Source organism: Bubalus kerabau, chromosome 3 (genome assembly GCF_029407905.1).
Source record: "Bubalus kerabau isolate K-KA32 ecotype Philippines breed swamp buffalo chromosome 3, PCC_UOA_SB_1v2, whole genome shotgun sequence".
Lineage (NCBI taxonomy): Eukaryota > Metazoa > Chordata > Mammalia > Artiodactyla > Bovidae > Bubalus > Bubalus kerabau.
Genome location: NC_073626.1, coordinates 150,073,805 through 150,094,324, shown reverse-complemented (window position 1 = coordinate 150,094,324; position 20,520 = coordinate 150,073,805). Strand labels below are relative to the sequence as shown.

Below are 20,520 nucleotides of genomic sequence, written 5' to 3'. Positions count from 1 at the left end.
GTCCAAGGAGCAACTGGACCTCATCTTCACAAGCAACCTGCCACAATCCACAATAAAAAGAAACAAGTTAATGTTTCACTGAACCAAACTAGACAGTGCAGCCAGAGCCCCGATTCCTGTGATTTACAGGCCGGGTTAGCCTTCCCCCAGTGGCAGCAAACCTGAGTGACTGGATAACTGCAGGAAGTTTTCGCATTATCACAAGTCATTTCCAAAGGGTGGAAAGAGACACCATTCTGTTCCTCTCTCCCCACCCTCAGGAGATGTGACTGGAATCTCCCTGAATCGTTTCCAGTCATGTCCTTTGATGAAGCCACTAGATGATGACTTTAATCGGTGGTTCCCACAGGAGTAACACAAAAATACTCAGGGTCCCATTGCAGACAACTGAATGCAAATCTTTCTGGATGGGGCCTGAATATTTGTTTTTTTTTTTTTAAAGTTCCCTGGGTGAGCCCTGTGCATCCTAAAAGTTAAAACCCACTAGACTGAATGAACAGAGAAGGCAATGGCAACCCACTCCAGTACTCTTGCCTGGAAAATCCCATGGACAGAGGAGTCTGGTGGGCTGCAGTCCATGGGGTCACTAGGAGTCGGACAATACTGAGCGACTTCACTTTCACTTTTCACTTTCATACATTGGAGAAGGAAATGGCAACCCACTCCAGTGTTCTTGCCTGGAGAATCCCAGGGACGGGGGAGCCTAGTGGGCTGCCGTCTCTGGGGTCGCACAGAGTCTGACACGACTGAAGCGACTTAGCAGCAGCAGCAGACTGAATGAAACAAGTTTCCCTGAAATAGCCAAGTGCTTAGGATACTGGAAGTCCACAGTGGGAAAGATGTCAAAGGTATGTAGAGGGACTGAGCAGTCTTAGTTGCCCTCCAGCTCACAGCTGTTGTCTCCCTTCCTCCCAACAGACACCGAACAGGCACAGTACTTTGGAACCTGCTGCTCATAGATTGCCATTGTTCTCATAAAACCTGAACTTTATACCCTCTTCATTTTCTTCCGGGGTGTGGTTAGTGTCTATTTATCCAGTATATACCATTGCCAGACAGCCAGGTGAATAGAAGTCATGGCCACAGGTGACTAAGCTGGCCTACAAAGAAAGTCCTGTACCCTTCCTTTCATTTTTTCATTCCTCCTCATTATGCTGCAATTGTCCTCAAATGTATGCATGTGACAGTCTGCTCCCAGGTCAGGCCCACCTGACAAACATGAAACTTATCACTCCAGACAGTGTTGTTTAAATGGAAAATCACTAGGTTCTTCTTCCCCAGAAAGGCCTCGGAGATTCAGAAAAACCTGAGCCGTGTCTAGATTTGCCTTGGCTTCGTGGAAAAACTATAGACTTTACTTAAACCACAGTCATTCTGAATCCAGGCATATATTGAACTGACAATCTTTAAGCTCTCCTGCCAGTTGCTGCTGCTTCTGCTAAGTCACTTCAGTTGTGTCCCACTCTGTGCAACCCCATAGACGGCAGCCCACCAGGCTCCCCCATCCCTGGGATTCTCCATGCAAGAACACTGGAGTGGGTTGCCATTTCCTTCTCCAATGCATGAAAGTGAAAAGTGAAAAGTGAAAGTGAAGCTGCTCAGTCATGTCCGACACTTAGCGACCCCATGGACTGCAGCCCACCAGGCTCCTCCGTCCATGGGATTTTCCAGGCAAGAGTACTGGAGAGGGGTCCCATTGCCTTCTCCACCTGCCAGTTGCAGGTGAATGGAAACTTAGTTCTTCCCCTCTCCTTTTATGAAGTCAGTAACTTTGATGATGACAAATATTCCTCATTGATGGAGCACTTGTACAAATGGTTCAGTCTTATAAAAGATGTGATCTGCTCCATTCCCACAGTGCTTATCAGAGGGGGAACCTCCACAGCAAAGACTTTATTGAGAATCATTGTAGAAAGACAGTGTTTCCAAAGGGCAAGGATGCAAGTAGAAATGAACTTGGGACTTGTTCTAAAGCAGCATTCTTAAAAATTACATTATTGACTTGAGTGGGGCCAGGTTGTGTGTGTGTGGGGGGGGGGGGGGTGTTTAAAGTGGATTTTTATTACTGTATTGGATTCTGATTGGAGTAGAGGATTCCTTCCCCAAGAGAACAATGGCCCCTGGTACATAATAGGAAGCCCAAGGCAAAACCCACACAGCAGATTCATTTATCCTCCCTTGTTTGCATCTATTCCTTCATAGCTTGGACAGAAAGGTCCAGCAGGAAGAACAAACTGTTGCCACAGCTGAGCATACAGAAATTCTGATTTATGTGCAATGACTTACAATTTACCTGGACAATCAGGAAATTCATAATAACCCCCTCGCCCCCCGCTCTGTCTCATATTCCTCCATTAAGAGCTATTGGTTTTAAGCCAATCAGTTCAAGTTCATGGGTTCATACAGTAATTCAGATCCTGCCATACAATCTCAGGCAGCTGTTGGTCTGGGGGAAATTCCTCCAGCTTTTATCCAATCCCTTGCAGACAGCCTGATACGAGAATCACTGTCCATGGCTTCTGTGCTCCCAGGACGGTCTGTTGTTCTGAGGCTGAAGAGCCGCTATTAGCACCATCATTTTTTCAAATGAACATTGAGCTAAATTATCTCAAATGTATAAAAGGAACATCTCTCACTGTGTTATGGAAAATTGCCTTCCAGATTACAAGACTATACAAAGCACATATTAATTTGGGGCCCAAGGACATCCAAATTGCCTTAGCTTCCGTGCTGCATTGTGATGGCACCCTCTTAATAACGCCGGGTTCCAAGGAGACCGCAAGGTGCACGCTGTTAGGAAAATAAACCAGAATCTTTCTCCATTAGGATCACTGCACGCATACTCAAGCCCAGCTGGAGGTATTTTGCTCTGAGATTCAAGCCTTTTGCAGAGGAAATAAATTCCAATTGCACAGGCAGGGAAGTGAATGTGAATTCTAAACTGGGTCAAGCTCCCCAGATGGCTTGCTCACTGCTGCCCAGGAGTGAGGCCACCAAGGAAGCAGCCACTGCAGTCCCAGCGCCCAGAGGAGATGTCTAACGATAGACATCTCAGGAAATACCTCTTGCTCATGCAAGTTCAATTCCACACCAAGGGGAAGGGGGACAGCAGAGGCCTGGCACTGACTGATGGAGTTTGCCAAGTGCCAGTACTTGTGGCAAACGTATATCAAAACCAACATGTGGTCCAACAACCAGAAAGTCCTGGGAACTAGCTCTGCCCACATTGGCCCCAAACCTGTCCCCCCGGAACCCCAGTAGTCAGCTCATATGCAGCCCACCATGGGGATATTTGGAGGTAATAATAAACTTTTTTAAAAATAAAAATTATTCGATGTTTGCCTTGTTTGTCCCACCTACTCTTGTTTTTCTTCTTCTTTTTTTGAGAAAATATCACAGAGCCAATCTCAGACATAATGATATTTCATGCTGATGTGCTTTAGCACACATCTACAAAAGATGTTTATTTTTCTTCTATGGAGTCACAATGCCATTACACACTGAACAAAAGTAGTAATAATTTCTTGTTATCATCTGCTGCTCGATCCCAAATCAAATTTATCTCATGGTCCCCCAAATACCTTGTTTTGTTTTGTTTGTTCTGACGGTAAAGCTTTTACAAAATAAGGTGGTCCTGCTGAAGGCTTGACACACCGTAAGGGCTATGGTTCCATTCCAGCTTCCCTTTCTCCTTCTTTAGGGAGCAGGGGTCCCAGTCTCTTCGGAGGACAGTACCCCCTGCCCTATTCATGCCAGCCCATGCAGCCAGGAGACAAGAACACACAAGAGTGAGCACTGCCAGGGTGCATCATCCTCAACCTCTCCATTCAGAAAGCTGCACCAAAGCTGGAGGGAAAGTTGCCTTTAATTGAGAAAAGGGGGCATTTCAGGAGTCTGCTGCACCCCCGACATGACGATAGTGACTTACCAATGGATGCTGAATACCTCACTAATTGAAAGGACTAGCTCAAGAAACAGGGTTGGTTCCTAGAGAACTGAGTCGAGACAGAACCCTTTATTTGCAGGGAGGCAGTTTCCCCCAGTGCAGAGAGTCCTGTCTGTTCCCTGGCACCATGTTGGGACCCAAGGCACTAGCTCCTGAGCCAACACATTGGGGGTCCCCAGGGGTGGGTTCCTCAACTTCTTACCCATCCGCCGAGATGCTCTCACCAAAAGGACTTTAGAATTAAAATCCTCTTTATTCAATTCTTCCACTGGGGAGCATTTCACTTTAAAGTATACAATATTCATGACATAAAATTAAGAGGCACAAAAATTGATGAGAAAAGAACTCTCCAGGACAGTCTTCCCAAATAAAAGACTCTATCTATCTAGATATTTTCTAAAGCACGTCATTGTTTGCAGTGTTGTTAGTTGGGCATATCACTGAGCATCTTATTTTTTAAATCAGATATAAATCACTGTTTGATTAAGACTGTTTTTTAAAGTAGGAAAGAATCTAAGATTATTTCTCATTATGGTCAAAGCTGTGACAAACCTAGACAGCATATTAAAAAGCACAGGCATCACTTTGCCAACAAAGGTCCATATAGTCAAAGCTATGGTTTTTCCAGTGGTCATGTATGGGTGTGAGAATTGGACCATAAAGAAGGCTGAGCACCAAAGAATTGATGCTTTTGAACTGTGGTGCTGGAGAAGGCTCTTGAGAGTCCCTTGGACTGCAAGATCAAACCAATCAATCCTAAAGGAAATCAACCCTAAAAATTCATTGGAAGAACTGAAGCTGAGGCTGCAATACTTTGGCCACCTGATGCAAAGAGCTGACTCTTTGGAAAAGACCCTGATGCTGGGAAAGATTGAAGGCAGGAGGAATAGGGGACAACAGAGGATAAGATGGTTGTATGGCACCATCAATTCAATGAGCATGAATTTGAGCAAACTTCAGGAGATGGTGAAGGACAGGGAAGCCAGATGTGCTGCAGGCCATGGGGTCACAAAGAGCCAGACACAACTTAATGACTGAACAACAACAACAATGGCCAACACTTTTCACCCTTAATTTCTCCTTAATAAAACTTCTGATCTCACACCACAAAAACAACCAACAACAATAACAAAACCAGAGATAATGGCAGGAATGGAATCCCTGATGCAATGTGAACATTATGCAGGAACCAAAGCAGCCCTTCTCAAACTGTGGTCCCCAGACCAGCTTCACAACATCAGCTGGGGATGTATTAGAAGTGCACATTCTCAGTTCATTCATGACTGGGGTACATGGGGACAGGAGGGGAGACCTGTATTTTAACAATTTCCCCCACAGGGGATCCTGATGTAGCCTGAAGTCTGAGGCCCACAAGCACACAAAGAATGTCTGCTAGTTAGAGCCCTCCCTGCTGCCCTCTTTGGTCAACAAACCTTTTGGAGGCCTCCCATATGCCAAGTGTTCTGTTAGATGCTGGAGCTGCTGGAGCACAGCCTCCCTGCCTCCTCACCCCCAACCCGAAATGTCCATAGAGTGAATGGACAGAGGTGCTCCCTGAAGCCAAGAGGGCAGTGTTTACCAGTGCTGTTATTGCAACTGTTAGATTCCTGGCTCCTCAGCTATGATGCTCGGTGACCTCGGGCAAGTCGTTATCTCCTTCTCTCTGGGGATAATAATAGTCATCAGGTTATGGGGCTGTGGTGAGATTTCAGTGAAATAATGCAGACAGGACATTTAGCACCGGACCTGACACACAGAAAGAGAGGAGAGGCATCCAGGGTATAGGGGAAGAGCATGGACAGCGTGTAGGTCCATATCACCGGGCCAGGAAAGTTTCCGGGAGTGGGTCCTTTTGAGGCTGGTCTGGGAAGGCGGCTCATTCTGTGTACAGCCGGGCTGTGAGCTGGAACCCAGTGGCTCTGAGGCTCTTGCTGGCTCCAGGGGCTGGGGTCCTGAGATTTGGGGGCATCTCCAGCAGGCCCTGTGGGCTCAACAGTACTATTTGGTTATCATTCTGTTTTTGTTTACCATTTTGCCCAGCTCCCCCTTCCTGACACTTTTAAAAGTCAGAATCACCTTCTGCAGCTCCTGGAGTTTATGAACATCTTATCCAGGTGGCTCAGTGGTAAAGAATCTGCCTGCAATGCAGGAGACTCAGGTTCGATCCTGGGTCAGGAAGATTCCCCTGGAAAAGGAAACGGCAACCCACTCCAATATTCTTGCCTGGGAAATCCCATGGACAGAGGAGACTGGCAGGCTATAGTCCACGGGGTCACAACAGAGTCGGACATGACTGACTGACTAAACAATAACAACAAGTCTACCACCATCCAATAAATGGAAGCCTTCTCCCTCGCTGGCTTCCCCTTCTTGAGAAATGTGGTTGAATCAAGGACTTCACCACTCACCAACCTCAGCTCTTGCCTCTCAACTATCCTGTCCAGTATTCCTCCCAGAAAATTTTCTCACCAACCTCCCCCACTTTTGCATCAGTTTGCAGAAACACAGAAATGCTGGATGTGCAGGTCGACTGATTCAAGTCTCCCTTCCCAAAGGGTGCTTCTGCATGACGCTCACCATGCCTCACCTTGGCTCCCTTCCACCCCATCTCCCCCTGAAGCGGGTCAAGGACCCTGAAGTTGTTTGTGGCATAGTTTGTACTTTTTTTTTTTTCCAAAATAATTCTTTTCTCCTTTGTTTTTATTTTTAATTGAGAAGGCCCAGCACGAACGCCAGCACTGTGCCCCCTCTGTGGGTCTCTTCCCCCTCTCCATCAGGAACCTGGGCCTCCCGTCCTCACTCCCGTCCCTTTATTTCAGTGGCTGGCTGATTGGAAAAGAGCGGCCCCCCTCTTCCTCCCCAACCCCACAATTGTCACCACCAATTAGTGCATTGTTAGGACACACAATGGCGTTACTGTAGCCAGTGGAATGGGCGGCCTTTGTGCTTCTCCAGCCGGCCGTGGGGGCAGTCAAGTTTCATTTAGAGACTTAAAACACAACGCCAGAAGAAAAATGCTATCAGAAAAGCAAAAAGGAAAAACGGAGAAAGAAAAAAAAAAAAAAAACAGGAGGAAAGGAAAAGAAGGAAAGGGAGGGAAAAAGATGATGATAAAGATGAAGGAGAAGAAGGCAGGCAGTAAAAAATGTTGAAAAGGAGAAGAAAAAAAAACCCTGCTATTCAGGGGTTAGCCCCAACTCATGAAAAGACCCAAGTGGTCTCTACACACTGAAGCCCCCCTCAGAACACAAAAAAGGGCTTGGGCTTAACAGTAATTAGTGGTCTGATTGTGCTTGGAACACTGTGTGTCTTTAGAGGATTTTCCCAACTTTTCTATTTTATTTTTTTTTTCAGTCTTCTCAAATCTAGAAGGTGGGGGGGAAAAGGTGGGGCCGGGGGAAGGAAGGGGCCACACTCGCTCCCAGCAATCTGGGTTGCGGTGGATGGGGGACGGAATTCAGTCTTTCTCTTTGACAGGTAAATTGGATTTCATTCTCTACAGCTTGTAACTAATTACAGAGGGTATTTTTCTGGAAGAACGTGACATATGGGTGAGTTTGGGAGTCACTGTTTTATTTGTTTCAAGTGCCCTTCCAGCAGCCTGGCCCTTTTTGCAGCCTGGAAGATGCCCCCAGAGGCCCAGCCCTTTAATCCAGAGCCACAGGTTGTGGACTTTTTCTCTCAGCCAAACTTTTGTGTCCAAAAGAGCTCTTTCCTGCTTGTAAAGATGAATATCCCAGTTTAAACACGAGACCAGCCTGAAAAAGCAGCCTTGGCTTCTGAACTAGTAGTCACCTGGAACATTCGTCAGAGGGCTCTGAGGCTGGAAACACAGCTCCCCCGGTTTTCACTCCTCTGGTCCTCATGGATCCCTCCCAAAATCAATGTGTTCCCTGCTTGTTAGAGCTCCAGGTACAAAGGATGCTCTCTGAACCCCAGAAGCCTGCAGCCACCCTGCCCTTAGACTGGCCTCTCTCTCCTCCCACCTGCCTTACCACACCCTCCAGTTTCTAGAATGTGCCAAGATGCACCACGTCAGACTGGCCACCAAACAAGAATATTCCTGTGTCATTTGTAAGATTTTTCTTGGAACCACCCAACCCAGTGCAGCCCAATTCATAAAATTGTGCCGACTTCACTCTGTGACCTGGGGGGGTTTATTTCCCTTCAGATGCACTAAATATGCCTCCCCTGTCCCTCTGTCTGAGTCAGACCAGACTCCCAATGTTTGGTTGGTTTTTTGCTTGTTTGTTTGTTTGTTGTTTTAAATAAGCTAATTAATGGAGACATCCATTCCATGCAAGGTTTACATAAAATCACACTCACTTGAGAAAGTTTCCCCTCGCTCTACCCAGGACCGGCTCACCGTTGGTGCCTCCTCTGTTTGGTTTTTCCATCTGTCAAGTAGAAGCCAAGGGAACTGGGGGCTGTTCCCGGCGTTCGCTGAGACCAGAGAGGGGTGGGGGTGGGGGACCCCAGAGTTCTAATCCACATCCTGCCAATGACCGCTGGGTGTTCATGTGCAAAAGGGGGCGGGGGGGGGGGGGCCCTGCGCTCACCTTCAGGCATTGTCATGAGGATGAGAAGAGACCGCCTAACGAAAAGAGAGGAGCCCTGGCACACACCGCCGGGCAGTGAATACACACCGGCTTCCTTCCGCGTTGTCTGAGGCCGGAGGCCGCTGGAGGAGCTCATTTTTCATTCCCTCCGCGCCCCGCCATGCAGCCATGCAGCTGTACCACTCGCTCGAAGTGGACGCCTTGTCCACACCGGCTCCCTCACCCCCATCTCCAACCCCTCGGAAAAAGAACGATACCTGATTCCCTCAGGAAATAAAGAGTGAAACCCTCTGATAATGGCCCCTGGAATGTCACAAACACCCCAAGTCAGGAAATGCAAATCCAAGGGAGGCCGTAAGGAAACAATGCTGACTGAGCTTCTGCTAAAGGCGGGGTGTCTGGGACTGGAGTGGAGAGGGGGGCGGGTGCTTTGGTTGCCTCCAGAGCTGGGGCAAGGGAACCTCTGCTTCATGTGGCAAACAGAGGAGTGGGGCCCAAAAGGGTGCTTGGTGAGCAACTTGGGGTATGGCACCTCCCATCTTCCTCCATCCTCAGCCTTTGGGTCCTGGAGGGCTCACAGAAACCCAAAGCCTAGGAACCTGCAAAGAAAGAGGGACACAGGATCCCAGCGGAGGGCGGCCTGGCCTGGACCACAGCAAACAAGGCGTCAAGCCTGAAGTTCTGTTATCAAGTTCACTGAATCTCATCTCCTCTCTGTCCACTGTTACTTCTCCCATCCTCGTCCTCTCTCTCCCCAGGCCATTTCAGTGGCTTCTTAACCAGCCTTCCCGCCAAGCCCTTCAGTGCTCAAGCCTGATATTGCCCCAGCCCCACTTAAAAGTCTCTTAAGGCTCTCAGCTGCCTTGAGGACACAGTCCGAACACCACAGCCTGACCCAGAGGCCCTTGACGGTATGGGCCTGTCTTTCGCTTTAACTTCCTTTCCTGCCGTCAGCATGGCCTCCTGGGCTTGTGAGCTGAGCTTTTGCATGGGACCCCATTATGGATTTAACACTCAGCTGTTGCTGTCTTGAAATTCTGAAGAATTTTTGAACGAGGGCCCTGCATTTGCCTTTTGCACTGTATGTGTCCTGTGCTGTGCTCAGTCATGTCTGGCTCTTTGCAGCTTCGTGGACTGTAGCCCGCCAAGCTCCTCTGTCCATGGGATTTTCTAGACAAGGATACTGGAGTGGGTTGCCACTTCCTTCTCCAGGGAATCTTCCTGACCCAGGGATCAAACCCACATCTTGCGTGTCCTGCATTGGCAGGCGGATTCTTTACCACTGAGCCACCTGGGAAGCCTTCATTTTACATGGGACCCACAAAATGTGGCGACTGCACCTGCTTCTCTCCTTCCTCCCCTTCACATTGCTCTGCCAGCTAACTTCTTACAGTTCTCCAGGTCTGTGCAGTTCCTTCTGTTTGGCACATTCTCCTCATCTATTTGCCAAGCTTTCTATCACTCATCAAATTTTGCTTGCGTGTCTCCTACTCTGCAAATCGTCCTGCATTCCCCTGTCTGAAGATTGTAGTGACTCTGTGTGATTGTTCACTTTTCAGTTTATCACAGCTTAGTCTGATTTATTTCCTGCTTCAACTTACAGGTTAGGCATGCGAAAATGACAGAACCGGTATCTTGCAAAAGTACCGAGATTTCTGATGCTCGTTTGAGTGACGTTGACTCGAGTGCTATATTTAAGAAATAAATGTTTATTGAAAGTATCATTTTCACTCCAATGACCACACCTGTGCTCTGCGTACACCTTGATTTATATTCTCACTGTAGCCTCACTTGGGTCCCTCAGAAACCGTGCACTTAAACTGCTGCCTGGGACCAGTAAAGTGGCCTCTGTTAAGTGGTATGCCTTCGAGTGATGCTGTCCAATAGAACGTTCTACAATGACAGAAATGTTCCATACAGAAGCCACCAGCCACACAAGCTGCTGCTGCTGCTAAGTCACTTCCGTCGTGTCCAACTCTGTGTGACCCCATAGACGGCAGCCCACCAGGCTCCTCCATTCATGGGATTCTCCAGGCAAGAACACTGGAATGGGGTGCCACTGCCTTCTCCAGCCACACAAGCTACTGAGCATGTAAAACTTCATAGCTAATGCAACTGAGAGACTGAATTTTTTTTTTAACTTATTTTGTGTATTTGGCTGCACTGGGTCTTAGTTGTGGCATGCGTGGTCTTCTGCTTGCAGATGTGGGATCTAGTTCCCCAACCAGGGATCAAACCCAGGCCCCTTGCATTGGAAGTGCAGAGTCTTAGCCACTTGACCACCACTGAGAGTCTGAATGATGAATTTTATTTCCCTTGAACTCATTTAAAAGTTGATAGCCACATTGAAGCTCCCACATTGGACAGCACAAACCCTTCACGATGTTACTGATCGATTCTCATCATGGCCAGGGAGCAAGTCTGCTCACAAACCTTCCTGCTTCCAAAAGACCTCTATGCAAATCACAAGCTTTTGAGCACTTTCTGAGGACAAAGATTTTCAGTGACGGGGAATCAGTCTTTCCTGGCTTCCTTGAGTGAAACCAGCAACCTCTCTCCACACACAGACTGCTGACAACCACAATTTGGGGCCCCCTGGTATAGACACATCCGGTCTTACCTGGGAAGTGAGAACAAAGAGCCTTCCACACCTGAGAGGAAAGTACCTGATAGAGTCAGGTATTTTGGTTGCCAAGGGCACTAAGACTAGTCTTCATTCCTTTCCTCCACAGTTGTCAAAGGTTCCTATTCACACTAATTATGGTTCTTCACAGGGCCTTTGAGTTCTGGGTACAACACCAGTGGAGAGTCCTCTGGGTGCTGGATTGTTAAAGACTTGTAGTGAAGCGATGAGAGAAGGAGAGGATTCCATTCTCAGGGTGCACTGTTTCTTTCAGTGAGAACTTCTATAATCAAAACAGGTATCAGTAGATCACCTGGGGACAGTTTCAAAGGTGAGAGCAGCTGGGTGAGTAGAACTCACAACAAAACTATATGGCTGAGATTCAGGATGGCACGGGCGGATCACATGACACAAGAGTGAGCTTCTTGGCTCTTCTGTGTTTAAAAATGATCCACAACCTTCAGCAAAGAGAAAGTCCCTATAGGATTTGGATCATAGTTCCAAATGCTATTTTAAGTTATGATCACGAAGCGGGGCTGGAGGATGGGTGAAGTAGATGAAGGGGATTAAGAGGTACAAACTACCAGTCACAAAATAAGTAAGTCACAGGGACACAATGTACAGCACAGGAGATACAGTCAGTAATATTGTGATAACTTTGTAATTTACAAAAATATTGAATTACTGTTGTATACGTGAAACCTCGACTGCAAGGTCAAACCAGCCATTCCTAAAGGAAATCAACCCAGAATATGCATTAGAAGAGAGCTGAAGCCCCAATACTTTGACCACATGATGCCAAGAGCCAACTCACTGGAAAAGACCCTGATGTTGAGAAAGATTGAGGGCAAAAGGAGAAGGAGCAGCAGAGGATGAGATGGTTAGATAGCATCACTGACTCAATGGACACAAATCTGAGCAAACTCTAGGAGAGAATGAAGGACAGAGGAGTCTGGCATGCTACTGTCCATGGGGTCGCAAAGAGTCAGCAACTGAACGACAACAACAATACCTGAAATGAATATGTCAATTATACTTCAATTAAAAAATTACCATCAAAAGGATAGATTATGGGAATTCCCTGATGGTCCAGTCATTAGGACTTCATGTTTTCACTGCTGAAGGTCTGGGTTCAACCTCTGGTGAAAGAATAAAGATCTCACAAACAGCATGGCATGACCAAAAAATAATAATATAATTATTGATAAATATTTTAGGAAAAGGAGAGATTAACTTTCAGGTCATCAAGTAAAATATGGGTCCTTCCCCTCATGTCTACTGCCACCACCTCCACCAGCACCATCTTGGGTTCCCTTGGGGCACTCTCTATTTTCACAGGCCCTAGAATAGACATTTCTGGAGAATTAGCTACACCTAAGCCTGGGAAGTTTGAAGTAAAGTTTGAAGTGAAAGTCGCTCAGTCATGTCCGACTCTTTATGACCCCATGGACTCGTCCATGGAATTCTGCAGGCCAGAATACTGGAGTGCATAGCCATTCCCTTCTCCAGGGGACCTTCCCAACCCAGGGATCAAAGCCAGGTCTCCCACATTACAGGTGGATTCTGTACCAGCTGAGCCACAAGGGAAGCCTGGGAAGTTAGATCAAATCAGTCAATCCTAAAGGTAATTAACCCTGAATATTCATTGGAAAGACTGATGCTGAAGCTCCAATACTTTGGCCACTTGATGCGAAGAGCTGACTCATTGGAAAAAACCCCTGATGCTTGGAAAGATTGAAGGCCAAAGGAGAAGGGGACAACAGAGGATGAGGTGGTTAGATACCAACACTGACTCCATAGACATGAGTTTGAGCAAACTCTGGGAGATAGTGAAGGACAAGGAAGCCTGGTGTGCTGCAGTCCATGGGGTCGCAAAGACTCAGAGATGACTTAGCAACTGAACAACAACAAGAAGCCTGGGAAGTCAAGAAGAGAACTGGGAAAATAACAAATGATACTGTGGGGCTTTTCCCCTTAAAGTTCTGCTGATTGCATTTAAAAACAGATACACAACTTTCTTCCCAGAAATATAAAATTCAATTTGAAGCATTCTCCACATCTTTCTTCTGAGAAGTTGTTCATGCTAATTATTCTCAGCTGACTCTATGGTTACAGAGGCTCTGAAATGGTTCACTGAAAATATACTTTATCAGTCACTATTTGGCTCTAGAGCTGTATTTAAAGGGAGTTGTGTACAAAAAAAAAAACATAACGCAGGTCTCTGACCCCAGAGGAATCACTATTTGCCTATGTGACAAGGAACAAAGTTTAGAGACCAATACAAGAACAAATACAAGTCCATGTTAAGTTACGGGCTGAAAGCTCCCAGTATGGTCAGAGCTGGGAAATGCAGAGATCTCTGGGGGCTACAGTCAGGAGGCAACATCCCCCAGGAGATAAGGAGAGCCATTCCCAAGGGATGATAAGCGGGAGCCTTCACGCTGGCTTTGGGAACCTCCTCCAGCCCCTGGATTTGGCAGGGCCTCAGGGAAGCAGTCCCAGGAGGAGGAGGGGCCCGACCAATGAAGCTGTAAACCTCAGAGGGCTAAGGACATGCAGTCACTCCAACCTGCATCCCCACATCCAATCCGGGACACCCAGCAAAACCATGATTCCTCTCCTGCCCCACTTCCAGGGCAAAACACTGCAAAGCCACCTTCTGGCCATGGTGCCTGTCAATAACTCAGATCCAGTGTTAGGGGACCATGAACACAGGGTAAGATAACAGTCAGGAAGATTTTAGTGCCTGTCACTTACGGGACACGGATGAATTCCCAGCTCTGCTCTTTACCATGAGCTGTGTGACCTCCAGCAAGTGACTTCACCATCCTGAGCCCTTCCCATCTGTCAAATGGGGTGATAAAGTTTCCCTTGCAGGATTATGATGAAGACCAAGTATGATTAAGAACCACTGGGAGGTGGGAGAGAGGTTCAAGAGGGAGGGGACATAGGTATAACCAATGGCTGATGTTTGACAGAAACCAACACAATACTGCAAAGCAATTATCCTTCAATTAAAAACAAATTTTAAAAATTAATTAAAGATTAATAAAAATTAAGTGAAAAAACAAAGAACCACTGTTCCTTTTCTACTCTTTATTCTAGTCTGTGAGTTATTTGATCTCGAACTAGCCTCATTTTGGCAAAACTCATGGCAATACAGTTTCCCTGGAGTGCTTATCAAACAGCATAAATTTGATTTACTTATTTCGGAGGCACTTGGCTTTTTTTTTTTCCCTGAGACTGGTCAACAAAGTTAAACTTACAGAAAACTGTGCTGTGATGTATCAGTAAGAATTTAGTTCAGTTTCTGGATTTGACTGATCATAGTCATGGGCTGTTCAAAAGTATATTATTTAATCATTTGGTAAATATTTATGGAACACCTACGAAGAAGCAGGCTCTGTGCTGCATCCAGATGGCTGCCTGTCTCCTTTTATTTTTATAACAATAAAAACTCTTATCAATAACTGTTCCTTAAATAATCAAAGAGATAAGGACAAGGTCTTGGATCTGAATGATGTAGAAACATGTTTAAATGTGTCTAAGTTGCCATATATACAACAGATAAAGACTACCCGGATTACACAAATATTGTTTAAAGTCCCACTAAAACTCAAAGCAGAGAATGGGCAATTTACAGAAAAGAGAACTTGAATTGCCAATAAACATATGAAGTACACAGTGGAAGGTTGTGCAGTATTTAAAAAGAGTGAGTTAACATAAAATTATCATATGATCCAGCAATTCCACTTCTGGTTATTTTCCCAAAAGAATTTAAAGCAGGGACTCAAAAACCTGCACCCCCATGTTCATGGCAGTATTATTCCCAAGAGCGAAAAGGTACAACCACCCAAGTTTCCATTAACAGATGGATAGGTAAATAAATGCACACACATACAATGGGCTATATTATTCAGACTTTGAGAAGAAGGAAATTCTATTACCTCTACAACTCGGCTGAGCCTCAAAGACACGATTCGAAGTGCAATAAGCTGGACAAAGAGACAAATACTGTATGATTCCACTTATATGAGCTACCTAGAGTAGTCAAATTCACACAGACGGTGAGTAGAATAGTGGCTGCCGGGGGCTGAAGGGGAAGGAATGAGAGCTGGTGTTTCATGGGTACAGAGTTTAGTGGAAAACAAAGAGCTCTGGAGATGGACAGTGATAATAATTGTACAACAATGTGAGTGGACTTAATATCACTGAATTGTAAACCTAAAAATGGTTAAAATGGTAACTTTTATGTTATAGATATTTAATCACAATCTTAAAACATTTCTAAATTTGGATTCCAAAGTAACTATTTTTTAATCTTTAATTAGGTTTACTGGATATTCTTCCTTCACCTCCCATCACTGAACTTCCTCAGTCAGCGTTTACTGTTAAAAATGCAAAAGGGGAAAAAAAAAGTACAAGTAGACAAAGAAAGACGTCTAAGATAAATCATTTTGTGAAAAAGGGTGATTGCAAGTTTGATGTGTACAATATTGTCCCATGTATATTAAGGAAAAGAAACGCATCATATGTGCAAAAGCGTAAAGAAGTGTCTCCTAGGAAATACCCAATACTGGTCTCAAAGGTTACCTCTGAGGAGGAGAAGGGGAGATAAAGGAGAACTCCTGATTTACCTTTATTGCTGAATAATTAAAAATAGATCCACAATTTCCCAGTACCTGAGAGGAAGGCTGGGGTCTCCTGCCCAGAGGACTTGGCAAGTGAGGCCTCAGATTGCCCATCTGACTTTGATAGCATCCTACAAAGTGAAAAACAGGCTACTGCATGCCAGGAGACCACGATGGCAAATGTCATGAACCACTGTCTACAAAGATTGAAGCATATCTGTGACGTCACCACTTTCAGTTTTCAGTATGGAAAATACTCTCACCATGGCTCTACCTGGGTGGTAACAGCTCAGCTTTGAGCCAGAAATATAGGAATATAAATACACATTTTATTGGTGTGAAGTAGGCAAACTTACTTAACCTCTTCAAACATCAGTTTTCTCACCTGTAAAATGGTTATAACAAAAATATAGATTTGGGAAGGAGGTGAGGCTTAAAAGCATCTGGCATATACTAAGCACCCAATGAGTACCATTCATATAAAATAATGAGGTCTCATTTCTTTAAAAGAGTATTTAGAGTTCAGTTCAGTTGTTCAGTCGTGTCCGACTCTTTGCGACCTCATGGACTGCAGCACGCCAGGCCTCCCTGTCCATCACCACCTCCCGGAGTTCACTCATACTCACGTCCATTGAGTCGGTGATGTCATCCAACCATCTCATCCTCTGTCGTCCCCTTCTCCTCTTGCCTTCAATCTTTCCCAGCATCAGGGTCTTTTCAAATGAGTCAGCTCTTTGCATCAGGTGGCCAAAGTATTGGAGTTTCAGCTTCAACATCAGTCCTTCCAATGAGTATTCAGGACTGATTTCCTTTAGGATGAATGGGTTGGATCTCCTTGCAGGCCAAGGAACTCTCAAGAGTCTTCTCCAATACCACAGTTCAAAGGCATCAATTCTTCAGTGGTCAGCTTTCTTTATAGTCCAGCTCTCACATCCATACATGACTACTGGGAAAACCATCAGATCAGATCAGATCAGATCAGTCGCTCAGTCGTGTCCGACTCTTTGCGACCCCATGAATCACAGCACGCCAGGCCTCCCTGTCCATCACCAACTCCCGGACTTCACTCAGACTCACGTCCATCGAGTCAGTGATGCCATCCAGCCATCTCATCCTCTGACGTCCCCTTCTCCTCTTGCCCCCAATCCCTCCTAGCATCAGAGTCTTTTCCAGTGAGTCAACTCTTCGCATGAGGTGGCCAAAGTACTGGAGTTTCAGCTTTAGCATCATTCCTTCCAAAGAAATCCCAGGGCTGATCTCCTTCAGAATGGACTGGTTGGATCTCCTTGCAGTCCAAGGGACTCTCAAGAGTCTTCTCCAACACCACAGTTCAAAAGTATCAATTCTTCGGTGCTCAGCCTTCTTCACAGTCCAACTCTCACATCCGTACATGACCACAGGAAAAACCATAGCCTTGACTAGACAGACCTTTGTTGGCAAAGTAATGTCTCTGCTTTTGAATATGCTATCTAGGTTGGTCATAACTTTCCTTCCAAGGAGTAAGCGTGTTCTAATTTCATGGCTGCAGTCACCATCTGCAGTGATTTTGGAGCCCCAAAACATAAAGTCTGACACTGTTTCCACTGTTTCCTCATCTATTTCCCATGAAGTGATGGGACCAGATGCCATGATCTTCGTTTTCTGAATGTTGAGCTTTAAGCCAACTTTTTCACTCTCCACTTTCACGGTTCACATATTGTTAAATTTAGAGTTATGACCTCTCAAAAGCCAAAGTCAAAGCTATTTCTCTCCCTTTCCCAGTAGCTGGCACTAGAAGTGTTAGTCTCTTAGTCTTATCTGACTTTGCGACTCCATGGGGTATAGCCTGCCAGGCTCACCTGTCCATGGAATTCTCCAGGCAAGAATACTCGAGTGGGTTGCCATTCCCTTCTCCAGGATCTTTCCAATCCAGGGATCAAACCCAGTCTCCTGCATTGCAGGCAGATTTTCTACTGTCTGAGCCAACAGGGAAGCCCCATTTAGAAGGCAATCAATAAATAGGACCCTGTGCCTTACCCATAGGACCCGTGGTTTGCAAACCTCAGTGGGCATCCAAATGATCTGAGGAGCTTGTTAAAAATAACAGATTCACAGGGGGAATTCCCTGGCAGTCCAGTGGTTATGACTCTGTACTTTCACTGGCAAGGGTGAAGGTTCAATTCTTTTCTTTAAATTAATTAATTAATTTTAATTGGAGGCTAATTACTTTACAATATTGTAGTGGTTTTTGCCATACATTGACATGAATCAGCCATAGGTGTACATGTGTTCCCCATCCTGAACCCCCCTCCCACCTCCCTCCCCATCCCATCCCTAAGAGTCATCCCAGAGCACCAGCCCTGAGTGCCCTGTCTCATGCATCAAACCTGGACTGGAAATCTATTTCACATATGGTAATATACATGTTAGGGTGAAGATTCAATTCTTGATCAGAGAACTAAGAAGCTGTAAACCTTGCAGCCAAAAGAAAAAAAAAAAAGACTTGAAAAACAAAACCAGATGCCCAGAGTCTATACTAAGAAACTGTGATCCAGTTGTGACCCCAGAATCTGCAATTTACCTTCAGTGATGCATGAAGCAAAGGTAAGAAACCCTGTTCTAAGAGTCATGTTTGAAAACGGTGGGGCAGAGTTCTCCACCAGAATGTTCTTTTCCCTACTCTGCCCTCCCCTCCTTCTCTATAAGAAAGTGCGCACTTCCTTTCTTCTTCCTTCTCCAGAACTTTAGGAAGTACACTTTCTAGAAAAGATGCCCTTGCTATTTCTTCACAAAGTCTCAACAGGACAGTTTCTAAAAGAAAAGGAATGGGAAGGAAGGTAAGTGGGGAAGGAAAATAGATAGTTTCTTGGAGTGGGAGGAGGAAGCAGAGGATTTCCAACTTTTGGTATTTAAACCAAAAGGCTAAAAATCCTTACATATCCCATGTAATGGGGCAGACAGACCCTTTCCATCCTCTGGGATAAAATCCAGAGTTTTCCAGTTGGGATAATAGTGGAAATGAGAGATACAGAAATAAAAGAAAAAAAAAAAAAACACAGGCTGGAGGAAGAGGGCAGGATAGTGGGGGGCGGGGGTTTGTTTTTAATATAATTTATTTAATTATAGTTTATATATTTGTTTAATATTTATTTATTGGCTACTCTGGGTCTTCATTGCTACATGGATTTTTCTCTAGCTACTCCCTAATTGCAGGGAAACTGAGGACCACAGGATGCAGCCACATAACTGGGATGTGAATTCAGGCCAAGGCCAAAGTTTTCCTTTTCAGTATCTTTTAAACCAAAAAATAAATAAGTAAAAATAAAAACTCACCTAATGCTTTTTTTCGGTTTCCTGCTGCTCGGCAAACACCAACTAATGAATTCATCTGCCCAGGACAGCCCCTCCAGAGGGAGGTAAACAGTTCCAGGCTCTTAGACCCTATCAGCTAAGTAAACCAGAACTACAATGGGCTAGGAGTTAAGCAGCTTGTGTGGCGAGAGGCTGCATAAAGTTAATTAATTGTGTCTCGGCTGTAGCTGATAAAGCAGGTCTAGTGGGTGGCTATTTTACAGTCACACAGCTCTAGGTGAAAGTTGAAAATTAACGTAGCTGCTTCAGCAGGAGCCTTGAGGTTCAAGAGTCAACCCCTATTAACACTAGGGCTTCAAATGAAGGGGCGGGTTGATTAGAGAAACACGAAGAGTTGGGGTCAGGGGTTGGCAGGGAGAGAAAGAGGGCCCTTTAAAATCAGTAGCTATCACAATTAATACAACTGCATGCTCACCAGAATAGCTAAAGTAAAAAACACAGTATCAAATATTGGTGTGAATATAGAGTTAATAAACTCTCGTATATTGCTGGAAGGAGTGTCCATTCATACAACAAGTTTGGAAAATATTTGACTATTCTTATTAAAGTTGAACATGGATATATCCTATCCCAACAGTTTTAATCTATTTATAATATTCAAGAGAAATATTTACATATATTCACTGCAAATATATAAAAACTTTTATTACAGCTCTACACAAATAACTTCAAACTGGAAACTAACCAAATATCCATCAATTGTAGAATTAATAAATACACTATAGTTAATCAGACAGTGGAATCCAATACTACAGTGTGAATGAGTAAACTACAATTATAACCACAGTATGGATGTCCTGCATAAATATGGTGTTAAGTGTAAGCAGCCATACACAAAAATGTATACACTCTCTGATTACACTCGGTAATATTTGCAAACAGATATAGTGATCCTTTGAAGGAGAAAGTACCTAGAAAAGGAAACAAAAGTGGTTGCTCTGAGATGTTATTAATGTTCCATTTATTGATTTAGATTCTGGTTATATAAGTACTTAAATATGTGAAAATCAATTGAGCTTACATTTACATTTTGTGTTCTTTTTTGTATATGTTATTTAATAAAAGTATGACTATATTTTCACATATAATAGAATTTTAATAAAGATAAAACCAAATAAAACACCTATATGTTAGATAGGAAAAATAAATAAATAAAAAATAAAATCAGTAGCTAAGGCAGCTGCTAACCTGGAGTTTTCATTCAAAAGACAAGAAAGACACATGCAGCAGTACAAGGCCCAGATTCTTCCAAGAGAATCCATTTTTCTCGTTCTACATCAGCAGCCATCCAGCTATGACTGACCCCTCCTTCATCATACCTACACCCTGCCTTCATCCAATAGGCTTAATTATTTTTTAAAACTTGTTATTATAGAAAATTTCAAGCATACATATAACCCCGACCCCATC

At 44.7% G+C, this 20,520-nt stretch overlaps 1 long non-coding RNA gene across 1 annotated transcript in view; it reads right to left on the bottom strand.

Annotated features, from left to right (window-relative positions):
- The window catches only part of LOC129646705 (uncharacterized), a 54,330-nt gene extending 34,968 nt beyond the window's left edge, over positions 1 to 19,362 (bottom strand). The window contains exon 1 of the long non-coding RNA XR_008712132.1: positions 19,072 to 19,362. This is a non-coding gene — a long non-coding RNA (uncharacterized LOC129646705). The remainder of the gene's footprint in view (positions 1 to 19,071) is intronic.
- Positions 19,363 to 20,520: the final 1,158 nt, after the last annotated feature.